The sequence below is a fragment of the Artemia franciscana genome, chromosome 20 (genome assembly GCF_032884065.1).
Source record: "Artemia franciscana chromosome 20, ASM3288406v1, whole genome shotgun sequence".
NCBI lineage: Eukaryota > Metazoa > Arthropoda > Branchiopoda > Anostraca > Artemiidae > Artemia > Artemia franciscana.
Genome location: NC_088882.1, coordinates 25,263,278 through 25,283,859, shown reverse-complemented (window position 1 = coordinate 25,283,859; position 20,582 = coordinate 25,263,278). Strand labels below are relative to the sequence as shown.

The 20,582-nt window shown below is 34.9% G+C and overlaps 1 protein-coding gene across 1 annotated transcript in view; it reads right to left on the bottom strand.

Annotated features, from left to right (window-relative positions):
- Positions 1–20,582, bottom strand: part of LOC136040031 (transmembrane protein 94-like) — a 273,850-nt gene that overhangs the window by 122,771 nt on the left and 130,497 nt on the right. The gene's annotated exons all lie outside the window — the stretch shown is intronic.

Sequence of the window (20,582 nt, the reverse complement as noted above, 5' to 3'; positions counted from 1 at the left end):
AACCTCAAAATTTTGGGTATCTGTTGTAAGGTTTTCGAATTACCTTAATCTTTTGTCAAAATATATTGAAATATTTGTGCAATTCCCAGTTTTTTTTTAGTTTTTTTCTTTTTTCAGTCTTTTAGCTTTTTTAAGTTTTTTTTTCTTTTTAGTTTTTTATCTTTTTATTTTTTTTACATTTTTTCTTTTTAGGTTTTTTCTTTTTTTATTTTTTTTTATTTTTTATTTTTTTCTTTTTAGTTTTTTTTTAGTTTTTTACCATTTTTCTTTTTTAAGTTTGATTTTTCTTCTTTATTTTTCAGACTTCATATGCAAACCCTCAACACAAAAATACATACAACTTATTTTTATATATAGACAAGATATAATCTGGCGTAACAAACATACTGTAACAGACAGACAACTTATTTTTATAAGCCCCTCCCCAAGCCCCCCCGAACGCGTAAGTCGTTACGCGCCATATTAGTTACGTGCCATTGTAGTTGTGTCCCTGTGTCCCACCTGTGAATATAGATAGATTTATATATGTGTTTCAAACTACGTAAAAATTGCGAATATACAACATCCTTGGCTTTCCCACTACTGGGAGCTTTCCGTTTCCAATTGCCAGCAATTGATCTGAAAATGTTTGACCAGAGTCATCGTTTTGCAATCGGACACGCATATTTGTAGTTAATTTTAATATTTTTACGTGTGCCCATAAATTAGAATTTTTCAGGCAAGCAATCATTTCGTCTGCAGGAGTTAAACTACGTAAAAATTGCGAATATACAACATTCTTCGCTGTCAAATTGTCGCTGCATATAAATAGATTGTCAGGTTTACCGACCCTCGAACATGCAACGTACAATTGTCCATGGGAAAAACAATCAGTATTAAGATCTATACCACATTTTTCTAATGATTGACCTTGAGCTTTGTTAATGGTGATTGCAAATGCTAATCGAATTGGGAAATGCAATCTTTTAAATTCAAAAGGCAGATCCGTTGGAATCATGGGAATGCGAGGAATAAGAACAGCCTCACCCTCAAAAGGCCCTGTCAAGATTGTGGCCTCTATTAGGTTTTCCATTGTTTTTTTTTACGGCAAGTCGCGTGCCATTGCAAAGCTTTGGTGGGTTGATATTTCTTAAAAGTATTATTGGTACGCCTATTTTTAGTTGTAGCACGTGTGGTGGAAACCCTGAAAGATCTATGGAATTTAAAAATTCAGATGGATAATTAACCGCTTCATTTGGTTCCAAAACTGTGTCGACTGACTTGTAAAGGACTGCCTGGTCTCGAATCTTGGTCAAAACAATATTGTTGATTTCGTGGACGTCTATATTTTTGGGTGCGAGGGATCGCTCTTTCACTTAGCCATTTATTATTTTTATAATTTTTTAGAATATTCGGAAATACTTTTTCAATCAATTCATTTTTGGACGTCACTAAATTACAGAAATCAGCAGGTAGTTGTATACGTCCTGAAATTGAGTCTATCGTATCATAAATGTCTTTTTGTTCCGACGTTAACTTGGAAATTTTATTTTGTACATACGACAATAGATCACTCGTACTGTAACTTTGTTCACAATCCAAGTCTACACATGTTGAAACAGCAGCGATACGGTTAGGTGAAGGCATTCCCAAATCCTGAAGAGGTTTGTTTGCCATACGTACGCACAAATCTTCTATAATAACTAAAGTGTAGTTATAAATTTCTGATGTAAAATCAAAAGTCATATCTGACGTCTCTAACTGTTTTCGATGGAGTATATCTTCGGACATTTCGTCTGCAGGAGTTAAACTACGTAAAAATTGCGAATATACAACATTCTTGGCTTTCCCATTGTCTCTGCATATACAAAGCCGTATGTACTAATAATGACATCATATGCAAACGCTCTTTTTACAAACAAACAAACATGCATACACACAACTCGTTTTTATATAGATAGATAGATAGATAGATACAATACAAATTAACTGCGTAAAACTTGCGAATATACAACATTCTTCGCTGTCCGATTGTCGCTGCATATAAATAGATTGTCAGGTTTACCGACCCTCGAACATGCAACGTACAATTGTCCATGGGAAAAACAATCAGTATTAAGATCTATACCACATTTTTCTAATAATTGACCTTGAGCTTTGTTAATGGTGATTGCAAATGCTAATCGAATTGGGAATTGCAAATCTTTTAAATTGAAAAGGCAGATCCGTTTGAATCATGGGAATGCGAGGAATAAGAACAGCCTCACCCTCAAAAGGCCCTGTCAAGATTGTGGCCTCTATTAGGTTTTCCATTTTTTTTTTTTTTACGGCAAGTCGAGTGCCATTGCAAAGCTTTGGTGGGTTTATATTTCTTAAAAGTATTATTGGTACGCCTATTTTTAGTTGTAGCACGTGTGGTGGAAACCCTGAAAGATCTATGGAATTTAAAAATTCAGATGGATAATTAACCGCTTCATTTGGTTCCAAAACTGTGTCGACTGACTTGTAAAGGACTGCCTGGTCTCGAATCTCGGTCAAAACAATATTGTTGATTTCGTGGATGTCTATATTTTTGGGTGCGAGAATCGCTCTTTCACTTAGCCATTTATTATTTTTATAATTTTTTAGAATATTCGGAAATACTTTTTCAATCAATTCATTTTTGGACGTCACTAAATTACAGAAATCAGCAGGTAGTTGTATACGTCCTGAAATTGAGTCTACTGGGAGCTTTCCGTTTCCCATTGCCAGCGATTGATCTGAAAATGTTTGACCAGAGTCATCGTTTTGCAATCGGACACGCATATTTGTAGTTAATTTTAATGTTTTTACGTGTGCCCATAAATTAGAATTTTTCAGGCAAGCATTCATTTCGTCTGCAGGAGTTGATCTAGGTATTATAGGTAATTTTTGCCTGAAATCTCCCGCAAGCAATATTAATGTGCTGTCAAAGGGTTTCGACTTCCCTCGCAAATCTTTCAAGCATTGATCCAGAGCTTCGAGCGATTTTTTGTGTGCCATTGTGCACTCATCCCAAATAATAAGTTTGCATTGCTGCAATACTTTACCCATCCCAGATGATTTGGAAATATTGCACGTGGGAGTTTCTGTAGAATGCAAGTTCAGAGGCAATTTCAAAGCGGAATGAGCAGTTCTTCCACCAGGCAGCAATGTTGCGGCTATTCCGGACGACGCAATTGCCAACGCTATATCATTTTTTGATCGAATTGATGCCAGAATCAGTTTTATCACAAACGTTTTACCAGTACATCCTGGCGCATCCAAAAAGAAAATTTCTCCAACGTTGTTATCGACACATATATATATATATATATATATATATATATATATATATATATATATATATATATATATATATATATATATATATATATATATATATATATATATATATATATATATATATATATATATATATATATATATACTAGCTGTTGGGGTGGCGCTTCGCGCCACCCCAACACCTAGTTGGTGGGGGCGCTTCGCGCCCCCCCCAAGCCCCCCCGCGCGCGTAAGTCGTTACGCGCCATAATAGTTACGCGCCATTGTAGTTGTGTCCCTATGTCCCACCTGTGAATATAGATATATATATATATATATGGTTTTAACTACGTAAAACTTGCGAATATACAACATTCTTTGCTGTCCCATTGTCTTTGCATATAAATAGATTGTCAGGTTATCCCCCTGTTTCCCCCGGTGTCCCCGTTGTAGTTGTGTCCCTGTGTCCCGGTCGTCATTTATATTCCCTGTGTCCCGGGTCCCGGTCATCATTTGTATCCCGGTGTCCCGGTCTGTATATACATTCGTTTTTTAGTTTTGTTTTTCTCCTTTATTTTTTTCCTTTTTTTTTCTTTTTTAGTTTATTTAGATTTTTAGATTTTTTAGTTTTTTTATTAGTTTTTAGTTTTTTTTTCTTTTTAGTTTTTTTGTAGTTTTTACCTTCTTTTTAGTTTTGTTAATTTTTTTTTTTACTTGTGTCCTGGTCGTCATTTATACTCCCTGTGTCCCGGTGCTTTGTTGATTGCTAATCGAACATTCCTTTTGTCCTGGTCGCTTTCTCTTTGAGTGTCGTCATTTATTTTTTTCTTTTTTAGTTCTTTTAGTTTTTACCTTTTTTAGTTTTGTTTTAGTTTTTAGTTTTTTTAGTTTTTTACCTTTTTTTAGTTTTTTTAGTTTTTTAGCTTTTTTATTTTTTTTATTAGTTTTTAGTTTTTTTGTAGTTTTTGCCTTTTTTTTTAGTTTTTTGTCCTGGTCGCTTTCTCTTTGAGTGTCGTCATTTATTAGTTTTTTCCTTTTTTTTTTAGTTTTTTATTGGTTTTTACCTTTATTTTAGCTTATTTTTCAGTTTTTTCCTTTTTTTTAGTTTTTTTTTATTTTTAATTTTTTTTAGTTTTTTACCTTTTTTTAGTTTTTTTAGTTTTTTTAGTTTTTTAGCTTTTTTACTTTTTTTATTAGTTTTTAGTTTTTTTTTTGTAGTTTTTGCCTTTTTTTAGTTTTTTCAGTTTTTTTTTTAGTTTTTTATTGGTTTTTACCTTTATAGTTTTTTTAGTTTTTTAGCTTTTTTATTTTTTTTATTAGTTTTTAGTTTTTTTTTGTAGTTTTTGCCTTTTTTTAGTTTTTTCAGTTTTGACGTCACCTAATCCAGTTTTTTCAGGTGACATCACCTGACACATCCATCCACACATCCATCCACACATCCACAGACAGACAACTTATTTTTATATATATAGATAGATATATATATATATATATATACTAGCTGTTGGGGTGGCGCTTCGCGCCACCCCAACACCTAGTTGGTGGGGGCGCTTCGCGCCCCCCCCAAGCCCCCCCGCGCGCGTAAGTCGTTACGCGCCATAATAGTTACGCGCCATTGTAGTTGTGTCCCTATGTCCCACCTGTGAATATAGATATATATATATATATATGGTTTTAACTACGTAAAACTTGCGAATATACAACATTCTTTGCTGTCCCATTGTCTTTGCATATAAATAGATTGTCAGGTTTACCGACTCTTGAACATGCAACATATAATGGTCCATGGGAAAACAATCTGTATTCAGATCTATACCTCATGATTCTAATGATTGCCCTTGAGCTTTGTTGATGGTGATTGCTAATCGACCATTCCCTGTCCCGGTGTCCCGGTCGTCATTTACATCCCCCTGTTTCCCCCGGTGTCCCCGTTGTAGTTGTGTCCCTGTGTCCCGGTCGTCATTTATATTCCCTGTGTCCCGGGTCCCGGTCGTCATTTGTATCCCGGTGTCCCGGTCTGTATATACATTCGTTTTTTAGTTTTGTTTTTCTCCTTTATTTTTTTCCTTTTTTTTTCTTTTTTAGCTTATTTAGATTTTTAGATTTTTTAGTTTTTTTATTAGTTTTTAGTTTTTTTTTCTTTTTAGTTTTTTTGTCCCGGTCGTCATTTATATCCCCCTGTTTCCCCCGGTGTCCCCGTTGTAGTTGTGTCCCTGTGTCCCGGTCGTCATTTATATTCCCTGTGTCCCGGTCGTCATTTGTATTTTTTTCCTTTTTTTTTCTTTTTTAGCTTATTTAGATTTTTAGATTTTTTAGTTTTTTTATTAGTTTTTAGTTTTTTTTTCTTTTTAGTTTTTTTGTCCCGGTCGTCATTTATATCCCCCTGTTTCCCCCGGGTCGTCATTTATACTCCCTGTGTCCCGGTGCTTTGTTGATTGCTAATCGAACATTCCTTTTGTCCTGGTCGCTTTCTCTTTGAGTGTCGTCATTTATTTTTTTCTTTTTTAGTTCTTTTAGTTTTTACCTTTTTTAGTTTTTTTTTGTTTTTAGTTTTTTTAGTTTTTTACCTTTTTTTAGTTTTTTTAGTTTTTTTTTAGTTTTTTAGCTTTTTTATTTTTTTTATTAGTTTTTAGTTTTTTTGTAGTTTTTGCCTTTTTTTTAGTTTTTTTAGTTTTTTAGCTTTTTTATTAGTTTTTAGTTTTTTTTGTAGTTTTTGCCTTTTTTTAGTTTTTTTAGTTTTTTAGCTTTTTTATTTTTTTTATTAGTTTTTAGTTTTTTTTGTAGTTTTTGCCTTTTTTTTCTCTTTGAGTGTCGTCATTTATTAGTTTTTTTCCTTTTTTTTTTAGTTTTTTATTGGTTTTTACCTTTATTTTAGCTTATTTTTCAGTTTTTTCCTTTTTTTTAGTTTTTTTTATTTTTTATTTTTTTTAGTTTTTTACCTTTTTTTAGTTTTTTTAGTTTTTTAGCTTTTTTACTTTTTTTATTAGTTTTTAGTTTTTTTTGTAGTTTTTACAGAGTTATGGGAAAAATATAAGTCAAAAATTTCCGAAGATATACTCCATCGAAAACAGTTAGAGACGTCAGAAATGACTTTTGATTTTACATCAGAAATTTATAACGACACTTTAGTTATTATAGAAGATTTGTGCGTACGTATGGCAAACAAACTTCTTCAGGATTTGGGAATGCCTTCACCTAACCGTATCGCTGCTGTTTCGACATGTGTAGAATTGGATCGTGAACAAAGTTACAGTACGAGTGATCTATTGTCGTATGTACAAAATAACATTTACAAGTTAACGTCGGAACAAAAAGACATTTATGATACGATAGACTCAATTTCAGGACGTATACAACTACCTGCTGATTTCTGTAGTTTAGTGACGTCCAAAAATGAATTGATTGAAAAAGTATTTCCGAATATTCTAAAAAATTATAAAAATAATAAATGCCTAAGTGAAAGAGCGATTCTCGCACCCAAAAATATAGACGTCCACGAAATCAACAATATTGTTTTGACCAAGATTCGAGACCAGGCAGTCCTTTACAAGTCAGTTGACACAGTTTTGGAACCAAATGAAGCGGTTAATTATCCATCTGAATTTTTAAATTCCATATATCTTTCAGGGTTTCCACCACACGTGCTACAACTAAAAATAGGCGACCCACCAAAGCTTTGCAATGGCACGCGACTTGCCGTAAAAAAAACAATGGAAAGCCTAATAAAGGCGACAATCTTGACAGGGCATTTTGAGGGTAAGGCTGTTCTTATTCCTCGCATTCCCATGATTCCAACGGATATGCCTTTTCAATTTAAAAGATTGCAATTCCCAATTCGATTAGCATTTGCAATCACCATTAACAAAGCTCAAGGTCAATCATTAGAAAAATGTGGTATAGATCTTAATACTGATTGTTTTTCCCATGGACAATTGTACGTTGCATGTTCGAGGGTCGGTAAACCTGACAATCTATTTATATGCAGCGACAATTGGACAGCGAAGAATGTTGTATATTCGCAAGTTTTACGCAGTTAATTTGTATTGTATCCATCTATCTATCTATCTATATAAAAACGAGTTGTGTGTATGCATGTTTGTTTGTTTGTAAAAAGAGCGTTTGCATATGACGTCATTATTAGTGCATACGGCTTTGTATATGTACAGACAATGGGAAAGCCAAGAATGTTGTATATTCGCAATTTTTACGTAGTTTAACTCCTGCAGACGAAATGAATGCTTGCCTGAAAAATTCTAATTTATGGGCACACGTAAAAATATTAAAATTAACTACAAATATGCGTGTCCGATTGCAAAACGATGATTCTGGTCAAATACTTTCAGATCAATTGCTGGCAATTGGAAACGGAAAGCTTCCAGTAGTGGGAAAGCCAAAAATGTTGTATATTCGCAATTTTTACGTAGTTTGAAACACATATATAAATCTATCTATATTCACAGGTGGGACACAGGGACACAACTACAATGGCGCGTAACTAATATGGCGCGTAACGACTTACGCGCGCGGGGGGGCTTGGGGGGGCGCGAAGCGCCCCACCAACTAGTTGTTGGGGTGGCGCGAAGCGCCACCCCAACAGCTAGTATATATATATAAATAAGTTGTATGCTTTTTTGTTACTGCGCCTATGACGTCATTATAAGTATATAAGGCTTTGTATATGGCGTCATTATAAGATGAAGTTACAGACTGGGACACCAGGACGCAAATGATGACCGGGACACAGGGTGTATAAATGATGACCGGGACATTCAAACAGAAATTACAGGCCGGGACACAAATGACGACCGAGACACCGGAACACAGGGAATATAAATTACGATTGGAACACTCAAAGAGAAATTACAGACCGGGACACTGGGACACTAATGACGACCGGGACACAGGGACACAACTACAACGGGGATGCAGGGGGCACAGGGGGGATATATAAAAGACGAAGGGGACACAAGGAATATTCGATTGGCAATCACCATCAACAAAGCTCAAGGGCAATCATTAGAAAAGTGCGGTATAGATCAGAATACGGGTTGTTTTTCCCATGGACAATTATATGTTGCATGTTCAAGAGTCGGTAAACCAGACAATCTATTCATATGCACAGAAAATGGGACAGCGAAGAATGTTGTATAATCGCAAGTTTTACGTAGTTAAAAACATATCTGTATATATAAAAATAAGTTGTCTGTCTGTGGATCGACTGACGTCATGAAGTTAGTTGTCGACATTTTTGCTATGACGGTGACGTCATTAAAGATATTTAAGACATATATGTTCACGTAGAAATCTATTAATGTTTAAGTTTAAAATGACTGATGAACTTACAATGGCAAAAGCCGATGAAGATGCTCAAAGAGTCTATGCCAAAAAACTTGCTGCTGATAGAGAAAGTCAGAAAAGGAAGCGTGTCGAGGAATCAAAAGAACAGCAAGGAAACAGGCTTGAGGCTAAAGAACGCAAAACCGCGCAGTTAGATGAATATCCACCTGGAGAGTCAAAACATATCAAAACTGAAAATGATAGCGACCGCTGCAACCTGGATGTTGTCTATAATATCTATTATTTAAGTGTTACACGAAAATGCAGTTTTTCTTAAGTAGAAATTTTCTTTTAAACGAGCTGTTAAACAGCTGTGTATGATATTCCATTGCCCCAGAAGCTAAAGAGTAATAAACACAAGGAAAAAAGATGCCTTTAATTCAGAATATTCTGGTTGCAGCAACTGTTCTTGTTTAATCCGTCTCATTATTGAAAGTCTACTGTTGATTCTATTGCTGGTAATACTCATCTATTTCCATACTGCAGTTTAATGAGCAAATTATGTAATTTTTTCCGAAGGTTGAATTGCTTTTGGTATTTGGGAAATGCAAAAAATTTTTCGTGGGAAATTGAAGAATAGATGGAAAAGTAATATGGATAGACACCAAGTAAATTAATTTTTTTAGCAATAGATGATTTCACACATCTGACCGTGTCCTATACAGTCACAACGAAATCTGAAATTAAGAATACCTTTAAAAACGTCTTTAAACATTATGAATTTTATTCATTTTTACATTGGAGTTCTTTCAGTCGAGGCCCTTAGTTGTGATTATAAGAGTCCAACTGACAAGATATGCAGGGCAAGAGAAGTTGGTGCTATTGAAGAGTTAACGGTTCTAGAGAAGAATCCAGTTTCCAATTGGTCCACAGAAAGAAGAGACACGTACAAAATAAAAGTAAAAAATGTCTACAGTCAACCCGCTCTTGTGAATCGGCTAGATAGTGTCATAGATGATATTATCGTTATAGACTGTGCTCGAAAACTGATGCTCGACTGTCAGATGAGCATAACTGTCGGGAAAACATATGCTTTGGCAACTAAATTAGAAGAGGATAAAAACAAAGGCAAAGTGGCTAGGAAAATACGAGATTTATGCTATACTTGGTATATGGATGTTGAAGAACTTAATGATAAACAAAGAAAATGGTTGCAAGAGGTGCATGAAAATTGCAAAAAATGCATCCGTTTGCCAAAGACCAACTGCATCCCGTTTCCTGAATCCAACTCTGAAAAAGGCTCCATGGAGGTTGTAATAATATTAGCCATAGTCTTTGGAGGCCTCTTTGGGGCTGCAATGGTTTTTGGAGCTTTCATTTGTTGGAGACAAAATAGGGTTTCAACAGTAGCTGGCAACCCAGTAAGACACGATCACGTCCCATAGTAAAAAATACAATATCAGGGTTGCAGCGGTAACTAGCAGCCTAGTAGAGACGATCACTTCCCACAGTAAAAACTGTAATACCCCAAAAATCCTTAAAAATAGTGTCAGCTCAAAACAAGAAGTAAACTTCTAGAACCGACTAGTCTGAACCCCCAATATAGGAAACTTACCGTCTCTTCGTTTGAACAACAAGGAAAATCAATTGGCTTGAAAAACATGGAAAGTGGCTGAAACCACGATATTTTGCATCGAAAGCATCTTTCTTCTTTTCTGTTTTATTCTCCCTAGCTAGAGGAGTACTGAAACATCATTTCCAAGTTAACGTCGGAACAAAAAGACATTTATGATACGATAATGCATTGTGTCGATAACAACGTTGGAGAAATTTTCTTTTTGGATGCGCCAGGAGGTACTGGTAAAACGTTTGTGATAAAACTGATTCTGGCATCAATTCGATCAAAAAATGATATAGCGTTGGCAATTGCGTCGTCCGGAATAGCCGCAACATTGCTGCCTGGTGGAAGAACTGCTCATTCCGCTTTGAAATTGCCTCTGAACTTGCATTCTACAGAAACTCCCACGTGCAATATTTCCAAATCATCTGGGATGGGTAAAGTATTGCAGCAATGCAAACTTATTATTTGGGATGAGTGCACAATGGTACACAAAAAATCGCTCGAGGCTCTGGATCAATGCTTGAAAGATTTGCGAGGGAAGTCGAAACCCTTTGGCAGCACATTAATATTGCTTGCGGGAGATTTCAGGCAAACATTACCTATAATACCTAGATCAACTCCTGCAGACGAAATGAATGCTTGCCTGAAAAATTCTAATTTATGGGCACACGTAAAAACATTAAAATTAACTACAAATATGCGTGTCCGATTGCAAAACGATGACTCTGGTCAAACATTTTCAGATCAATCGCTGGCAATGGGAAACGGAAAGCTCCCAGTAGACTCAATTTCAGGACGTATACAACTACCTGCTGATTTCTGTAATTTAGTGACGTCCAAAAATGAATTGATTGAAAAAGTATTTCCGAATATTCTAAAAAATTATAAAAATAATAAATGGCTAAGTGAAAGAGCGATTCTCGCACCCAAAAATATAGACGTCCACGAAATCAACAATATTGTTTTGACCAAGATTCGAGACCAGGCAGTCCTTTACAAGTCAGTCGACACAGTTTTGGAACCAAATGAAGCGGTTAATTATCCATCTGAATTTTTAAATTCCATAGATCTTTCAGGGTTTCCACCACACGTGCTACAACTAAAAATAGGCGTACCAATAATACTTTTAAGAAATATAAACCCACCAAAGCTTTGCAATGGCACTCGACTTGCCGTAAAAAAAACAATGGAAAACCTAATAGAGGCCACAATCTTGACAGGGCCTTTTGAGGGTGAGGCTGTTCTTATTCCTCGCATTCCCATGATTCCAACGGATCTGCCTTTTCAATTTAAAAGATTGCAATTCCCAATTCGATTAGCATTTGCAATCACCATTAACAAAGCTCAAGGTCAATCATTAGAAAAATGTGGTATTGATCTTAATACTGATTGTTTTTCCCATGGACAATTGTACGTTGCAGGTTCGAGGGTCGGTAAACCTGACAATCTATTTATATGCAGCGACAATCGGACAGCGAAGAATGTTGTATATTCGCAAGTTTTACGCAGTTAATTTGTATTGTATCTATCTATCTATCTATCTATATAAAAACGAGTTGTGTGTATGCATGTTTGTTTGTTTGTAAAAAGAGCGTTTGCTTATGATGTCATTATTAGTACATACGGCTTTGTATATGCAGAGACAATGGGAAAGCCAAGAATGTTGTATATTCGCAATTTTTACGTAGTTTAACTCCTGCAGACAAAATGAATGCTTGCCTAAAAAATTCTAATTTATGGGCACACGTAAAAATATTAAAATTAACTACAAATATGCGTGTCCGATTGCAAAACGATGACTCTGGTCAAACAGTAGACTCAATTTCAGGACGTATACAACTACCTGCTGATTTCTGTAATTTAGTGACGTCCAAAACTGAATTGATTGAAAAAGTATTTCCGAATATTCTAAAAAATTATAAAAATGATAAATGGCTAAGTGAAAGAGCGATTCTCGCACCCAAAAATATGGACGTCCACGAAATCAACAATATTGTTTTGACCAAGATTCGAGACCAGGCAGTCCTTTACAAGTCAGTCGACACAGTTTTGGAACCAAATGAAGCGGTTAATTATCCATCTGAATTTTTAAATTCCATAGATCCTTCAGGGTTTCCACCACACGTGCTACAACTAAAAATAGGCGTACCAATAATACTTTTAAGAAATATCAACCCACCAAAGCTTTGCAATGGCACGCGACTTGCCGTAAAAAAAACAATGGAAAACCTAATAGAGGCCACAATCTTGACAGGGCCTTATGAGGGTGAGGCTGTTCTTATTCCTCGCATTCCCATGATTCCAACGGATCTGCTTTTTCAATTTAAAAAATTGCAATTCCCAATTCGATTAGTATTTGCAATCACCATTAACAAAGCTCAAGGTCAATCATTAGAAAAATGTGGTATTGATCTTAATACTGATTGTTTTTCCCATGGACAATTGTACGTTGCATGTTCGAGGGTCGGTAAACCTGACAATGTATTTATATGCAGCGACAATTGGACAGCGAAGAATGTTGTATATTCGCAAGTTTTACGCAGTTAATTTGTATTGTATCTATCTATCTATCTATCTATCTATCTATATAAAAACGAGTTGTGTGGATGCATGTTTGTTTGTTTGTAAAAAGAGCGTTTGCATATGACGTCATTATTAGTACATACGGCTTTGTATATGCACAGACAATGGGAAAGCCAAGAATGTTGTTTATTCGCAATTTTTACGTAGTTTGAAACACATAAATATACATAAAACACATAATGGCGCGTAACGACTTACGCGTGCGGGGGGGCTTGGGGGGGCGCGAAGCCCCCCACTAACTAGGTGTTGGGGTGGCGCTTCAAAAACTACAAAAAAAACTAAAAACTAATAAAAAAGCTAAAAAACTAAAAAAACTAAAAAAAGGCAAAAACTACAAAAAAAACTAAAAACTAATAAAAAAAATAAAAAAGCTAAAAAACTAAAAAAACTAAAAAAACTAAAAACTAAAAAAAACTAAAAAAAAGGAAAAAACTGAAAAATAAGCTAAAATAAAGGTAAAAAACCAATAAAAAACTAAAAAAAAAAACTGAAAACACTAAAAAAAGGCAAAAAACTACAAAAAAAAACTAAAAACTAATAAAAAAAGTAGAAAAGCTAAAAAACTAAAAAAACTAAAAAAAGGTAAAAAACTAAAAAAAATAAAAAATAAAAAAAAAATAAAAAAAAGGAAAAAACTGAAAAATAAGCTAAAATAAAGGTAAAAACCAATAAAAAACTAAAAAGAAAAAAAGGAAAAAACTAAAAAAAATTTTCATCTAAAAAACTAAAAAAAACTAAAAAAGGTAAAAACTAAAAGAACTAAAAAAGAAAAAAATAAATGACGCAACTCAAAGAGAAAGCGACCAGGACAAAAGGAATGTTCGATTAGCAATCAACAAAGCACCGGGACACAGGGAGTATAAATGACGACCAGGACATAAGTAAAAAAAAAAACTATCTATATATATAAAAATAAGTTGTCTGTGGATCTGTGGATCGTGGATCAGGTGACGTCACCTGAAAAAACTGGATCAGGTGACGTCAAAACTGAAAAAACTAAAAAAAGGCAAAAACTACAAAAAAAACTAAAAACTAATAAAAAAAATAAAAAAGTTAAAAAACTAAAAAAACTAAAAAAAGGCAAAAACTACAAAAAAAACTAAAAACTAATAAAAAAGCTAAAAAACTAAAAAAACTAAAAAAAAGGCAAAAACTACAAAAAAAACTAAAAACTAATAAAAAAAATAAAAAAGCTAAAAAACTAAAAAAACTAAAAAAACTAAAAAAAGGTAAAAAACTAAAAAAAACTAAAAACTAAAAAAAACTAAAAAAAAAGGAAAAAACTGAAAAATAAGCTAAAATAAAGGTATTTATACTCCCTGTGTCCCGGTGCTTTGTTGATTGCTAATCGAACATTCCTTTTGTCCTGGTCGCTTTCTCTTTGAGTTGCGTCATTTATTTTTTTCTTTTTTAGTTCTTTTAGTTTTTACCTTTTTTAGTTTTTTTTAGTTTTTTAGATGAAAATTTTTTTTAGTTTTTTCCTTTTTTTCTTTTTAGTTTTTTATTGGTTTTTACCTTTATTTTAGCTTATTTTTCAGTTTTTTCCTTTTTTTTATTTTTTTTTTATTTTTTATTTTTTTTAGTTTTTTACCTTTTTTTAGTTTTTTTAGTTTTTTAGCTTTTCTACTTTTTTTATTAGTTTTTAGTTTTTTTTGTAGTTTTTGCCTTTTTTTAGTGTTTTCAGTTTTTTTTTTTAGTTTTTTATTGGTTTTTACCTTTATTTTAGCTTATTTTTCAGTTTTTTCCTTTTTTTTAGTTTTTTTTAGTTTTTAGTTTTTTTAGTTTTTTTAGTTTTTTAGCTTTTTTATTTTTTTTATTAGTTTTTAGTTTTTTTTGTAGTTTTTGCCTTTTTTTAGTTTTTTTAGTTTTTTAGCTTTTTTATTAGTTTTTAGTTTTTTTTGTAGTTTTTGAAGCGCCACCCCAACACCTAGTTAGTGGGGGGCTTCGCGCCCCCCCAAGCCCCCCCGCACGCGTAAGTCGTTACGCGCCATTATGTGTTTTATGTATATTTATGTGTTTCAAACTACGTAAAAATTGCGAATAAACAACATTCTTGGCTTTCCCATTGTCTGTGCATATACAAAGCCGTATGTACTAATAATGACGTCATATGCAAACGCTCTTTTTACAAACAAACAAACATGCATCCACACAACTCGTTTTTATATAGATAGATAGATAGATAGATAGATAGATACAATACAAATTAACTGCGTAAAACTTGCGAATATACAACATTCTTCGCTGTCCAATTGTCGCTGCATATAAATACATTGTCAGGTTTACCGACCCTCGAACATGCAACGTACAATTGTCCATGGGAAAAACAATCAGTATTAAGATCAATACCACATTTTTCTAATGATTGACCTTGAGCTTTGTTAATGGTGATTGCAAATACTAATCGAATTGGGAATTGCAATTTTTTAAATTGAAAAAGCAGATCCGTTGGAATCATGGGAATGCGAGGAATAAGAACAGCCTCACCCTCATAAGGCCCTGTCAAGATTGTGGCCTCTATTAGGTTTTCCATTGTTTTTTTTACGGCAAGTCGCGTGCCATTGCAAAGCTTTGGTGGGTTGATATTTCTTAAAAGTATTATTGGTACGCCTATTTTTAGTTGTAGCACGTGTGGTGGAAACCCTGAAGGATCTATGGAATTTAAAAATTCAGATGGATAATTAACCGCTTCATTTGGTTCCAAAACTGTGTCGACTGACTTGTAAAGGACTGCCTGGTCTCGAATCTTGGTCAAAACAATATTGTTGATTTCGTGGACGTCCATATTTTTGGGTGCGAGAATCGCTCTTTCACTTAGCCATTTATCATTTTTATAATTTTTTAGAATATTCGGAAATACTTTTTCAATCAATTCAGTTTTGGACGTCACTAAATTACAGAAATCAGCAGGTAGTTGTATACGTCCTGAAATTGAGTCTACTGTTTGACCAGAGTCATCGTTTTGCAATCGGACACGCATATTTGTAGTTAATTTTAATATTTTTACGTGTGCCCATAAATTAGAATTTTTTAGGCAAGCATTCATTTTGTCTGCAGGAGTTAAACTACGTAAAAATTGCGAATATACAACATTCTTGGCTTTCCCATTGTCTCTGCATATACAAAGCCGTATGTACTAATAATGACATCATAAGCAAACGCTCTTTTTACAAACAAACAAACATGCATACACACAACTCGTTTTTATATAGATAGATAGATAGATAGATACAATACAAATTAACTGCGTAAAACTTGCGAATATACAACATTCTTCGCTGTCCGATTGTCGCTGCATATAAATAGATTGTCAGGTTTACCGACCCTCGAACCTGCAACGTACAATTGTCCATGGGAAAAACAATCAGTATTAAGATCAATACCACATTTTTCTAATGATTGACCTTGAGCTTTGTTAATGGTGATTGCAAATGCTAATCGAATTGGGAATTGCAATCTTTTAAATTGAAAAGGCAGATCCGTTGGAATCATGGGAATGCGAGGAATAAGAACAGCCTCACCCTCAAAAGGCCCTGTCAAGATTGTGGCCTCTATTAGGTTTTCCATTGTTTTTTTTACGGCAAGTCGAGTGCCATTGCAAAGCTTTGGTGGGTTTATATTTCTTAAAAGTATTATTGGTACGCCTATTTTTAGTTGTAGCACGTGTGGTGGAAACCCTGAAAGATCTATGGAATTTAAAAATTCAGATGGATAATTAACCGCTTCATTTGGTTCCAAAACTGTGTCGACTGACTTGTAAAGGACTGCCTGGTCTCGAATCTTGGTCAAAACAATATTGTTGATTTCGTGGACGTCTATATTTTTGGGTGCGAGAATCGCTCTTTCACTTAGCCATTTATTATTTTTATAATTTTTTAGAATATTCGGAAATACTTTTTCAATCAATTCATTTTTGGACGTCACTAAATTACAGAAATCAGCAGGTAGTTGTATACGTCCTGAAATTGAGTCTACTGGGAGCTTTCCGTTTCCCATTGCCAGCGATTGATCTGAAAATGTTTGACCAGAGTCATCGTTTTGCAATCGGACACGCATATTTGTAGTTAATTTTAATGTTTTTACGTGTGCCCATAAATTAGAATTTTTCAGGCAAGCATTCATTTCGTCTGCAGGAGTTGATCTAGGTATTATAGGTAATGTTTGCCTGAAATCTCCCGCAAGCAATATTAATGTGCTGCCAAAGGGTTTCGACTTCCCTCGCAAATCTTTCAAGCATTGATCCAGAGCCTCGAGCGATTTTTTGTGTACCATTGTGCACTCATCCCAAATAATAAGTTTGCATTGCTGCAATACTTTACCCATCCCAGATGATTTGGAAATATTGCACGTGGGAGTTTCTGTAGAATGCAAGTTCAGAGGCAATTTCAAAGCGGAATGAGCAGTTCTTCCACCAGGCAGCAATGTTGCGGCTATTCCGGACGACGCAATTGCCAACGCTATATCATTTTTTGATCGAATTGATGCCAGAATCAGTTTTATCACAAACGTTTTACCAGTACCTCCTGGCGCATCCAAAAAGAAAATTTCTCCAACGTTGTTATCGACACAATGCATTATCGTATCATAAATGTCTTTTTGTTCCGACGTTAACTTGGAAATGATGTTTCAGTACTCCTCTAGCTAGGGAGAATAAAACAGAAAAGAAGAAAGATGCTTTCGATGCAAAATATCGTGGTTTCAGCCACTTTCCATGTTTTTCAAGCCAATTGATTTTCCTTGTTGTTCAAACGAAGAGACGGTAAGTTTCCTATATTGGGGGTTCAGACTAGTCGGTTCTAGAAGTTTACTTCTTGTTTTGAGCTGACACTATTTTTAAGGATTTTTGGGGTATTACAGTTTTTACTGTGGGAAGTGATCGTCTCTACTAGGCTGCTAGTTACCGCTGCAACCCTGATATTGTATTTTTTACTATGGGACGTGATCGTGTCTTACTGGGTTGCCAGCTACTGTTGAAACCCTATTTTGTCTCCAACAAATGAAAGCTCCAAAAACCATTGCAGCCCCAAAGAGGCCTCCAAAGACTATGGCTAATATTATTACAACCTCCATGGAGCCTTTTTCAGAGTTGGATTCAGGAAACGGGATGCAGTTGGTCTTTGGCAAACGGATGCATTTTTTGCAATTTTCATGCACCTCTTGCAACCATTTTCTTTGTTTATCATTAAGTTCTTCAACATCCATATACCAAGTATAGCATAAATCTCGTATTTTCCTAGCCACTTTGCCTTTGTTTTTATCCTCTTCTAATTTAGTTGCCAAAGCATATGTTTTCCCGACAGTTATGCTCATCTGACAGTCGAGCATCAGTTTTCGAGCATAGTCTATAACGATAATATCATCTATGACACTATCTAGCCGATTCACAAGAGCGGGTTGACTGTAGACATTTTTTACTTTTATTTTGTACGTGTCTCTTCTTTCTGTGGACCAATTGGAAACTGGATTCTTCTCTAGAACCGTTAACTCTTCAATAGCACCAACTTCTCTTGCCCTGCATATCTTGTCAGTTGGACTCTTATAATCACAACTAAGGGCCTCGACTGAAAGAACTCCAATGTAAAAATGAATAAAATTCATAATGTTTAAAGACGTTTTTAAAGGTATTCTTAATTTCAGATTTCGTTGTGACTGTATAGGACACGGTCAGATGTGTGAAATCATCTATTGCTAAAAAATTAATTTACTTGGTGTCTATCCATATTACTTTTCCATCTATTCTTCAATTTCCCACGAAAAATTTTTTGCATTTCCCAAATACCAAAAGCAATTCAACCTTCGGAAAAAATTACATAATTTGCTCATTAAACTGCAGTATGGAAATAGATGAGTATTACCAGCAATAGAATCAACAGTAGACTTTCAATAATGAGACGGATTAAACAAGAACAGTTGCTGCAACCAGAATATTCTGAATTAAAGGCATCTTTTTTCCTTGTGTTTATTACTCTTTAGCTTCTGGGGCAATGGAATATCATACACAGCTGTTTAACAGCTCGTTTAAAAGAAAATTTCTACTTAAGAAAAACTGCATTTTCGTGTAACACTTAAATAATAGATATTATAGACAACATCCAGGTTGCAGCGGTCGCTATCATTTTCAGTTTTGATATGTTTTGACTCTCCAGGTGGATATTCATCTAACTGCGCGGTTTTGCGTTCTTTAGCCTCAAGCCTGTTTCCTTGCTGTTCTTTTGATTCCTCGGCACGCTTCCTTTTCTGACTTTCTCTATCAGCAGCAAGTTTTTTGGCATAGACTCTTTGAGCATCTTCATCGGCTTTTGCCATTGTAAGTTCATCAGTCATTTTAAACTTAAACATTAATAGATTTCTACGTGAACATATATGTCTTAAATATCTTTAATGACGTCACCGTCATAGCAAAAATGTCGACAACTAACTTCATGACGTCAGTCGATCCACAGACAGACAACTTATTTTTATATATACAGATATGTTTTTAACTACGTAAAACTTGCGATTATACAACATTCTTCGCTGTCCCATTTTCTGTGCATATGAATAGATTGTCTGGTTTACCGACTCTTGAACATGCAACATATAATTGTCCATGGGAAAAACAACCCGTATTCTGATCTATACCGCACTTTTCTAATGATTGCCCTTGAGCTTTGTTGATGGTGATTGCCAATCGAATATTCCTTGTGTCCCCTTCGTCTTTTATATATCCCCCCTGTGCCCCCTGCATCCCCGTTGTAGTTGTGTCCCTGTGTCCCGGTCGTCATTAGTGTCCCAGTGTCCCGGTCTGTAATTTCTCTTTGAGTGTTCCAATCGTAATTTATATTCCCTGTGTTCCGGTGTCTCGGTCGTCATTTGTGTCCCGGCCTGTAATTTCTGTTTGAATGTCCCGGTCATCATTTATACACCCTGTGTCCCGGTCATCATTTGCGTCCTGGTGTCCCAGTCTGTAACTTCATCTTATAATGACGCCATATACAAAGCCTTATATACTTATAATGACGTCATAGGCGCAGTAACAAAAAAGCATACAACTTATTTATATATATATACTAGCTGTTGGGGTGGCGCTTCGCGCCACCCCAACAACTAGTTGGTGGGGCGCTTCGCGCCCCCCCAAGCCCCCCCGCGCGCGTAAGTCGTTACGCGCCATATTAGTTACGCGCCATTGTAGTTGTGTCCCTGTGTCCCACCTGTGAATATAGATAGATTTATATATGTGTTTCAAACTACGTAAAAATTGCGAATATACAACATTTTTGGCTTTCCCACTACTGGAAGCTTTCCGTTTCCAATTGCCAGCAATTGATCTGAAAGTATTTGACCAGAATCATCGTTTTGCAATCGGACACGCATATTTGTAGTTAATTTTAATATTTTTACGTGTGCCCATAAATTAGAATTTTTCAGGCAAGCATTCATTTCGTCTGCAGGAGTTAAACTACGTAAAAATTGCGAATATACAACATTCTTGGCTTTCCCATTGTCTGTACATATACAAAGCCGTATGCACTAATAATGACGTCATATGCAAACGCTCTTTTTACAAACAAACAAACATGCATACACACAACTCGTTTTTATATAGATAGATAGATAGATGGATACAATACAAATTAACTGCGTAAAACTTGCGAATATACAACATTCTTCGCTGTCCAATTGTCGCTGCATATAAATAGATTGTCAGGTTTACCGACCCTCGAACATGCAACGTACAATTGTCCATGGGAAAAACAATCAGTATTAAGATCTATACCACATTTTTCTAATGATTGACCTTGAGCTTTGTTAATGGTGATTGCAAATGCTAATCGAATTGGGAATTGCAATCTTTTAAATT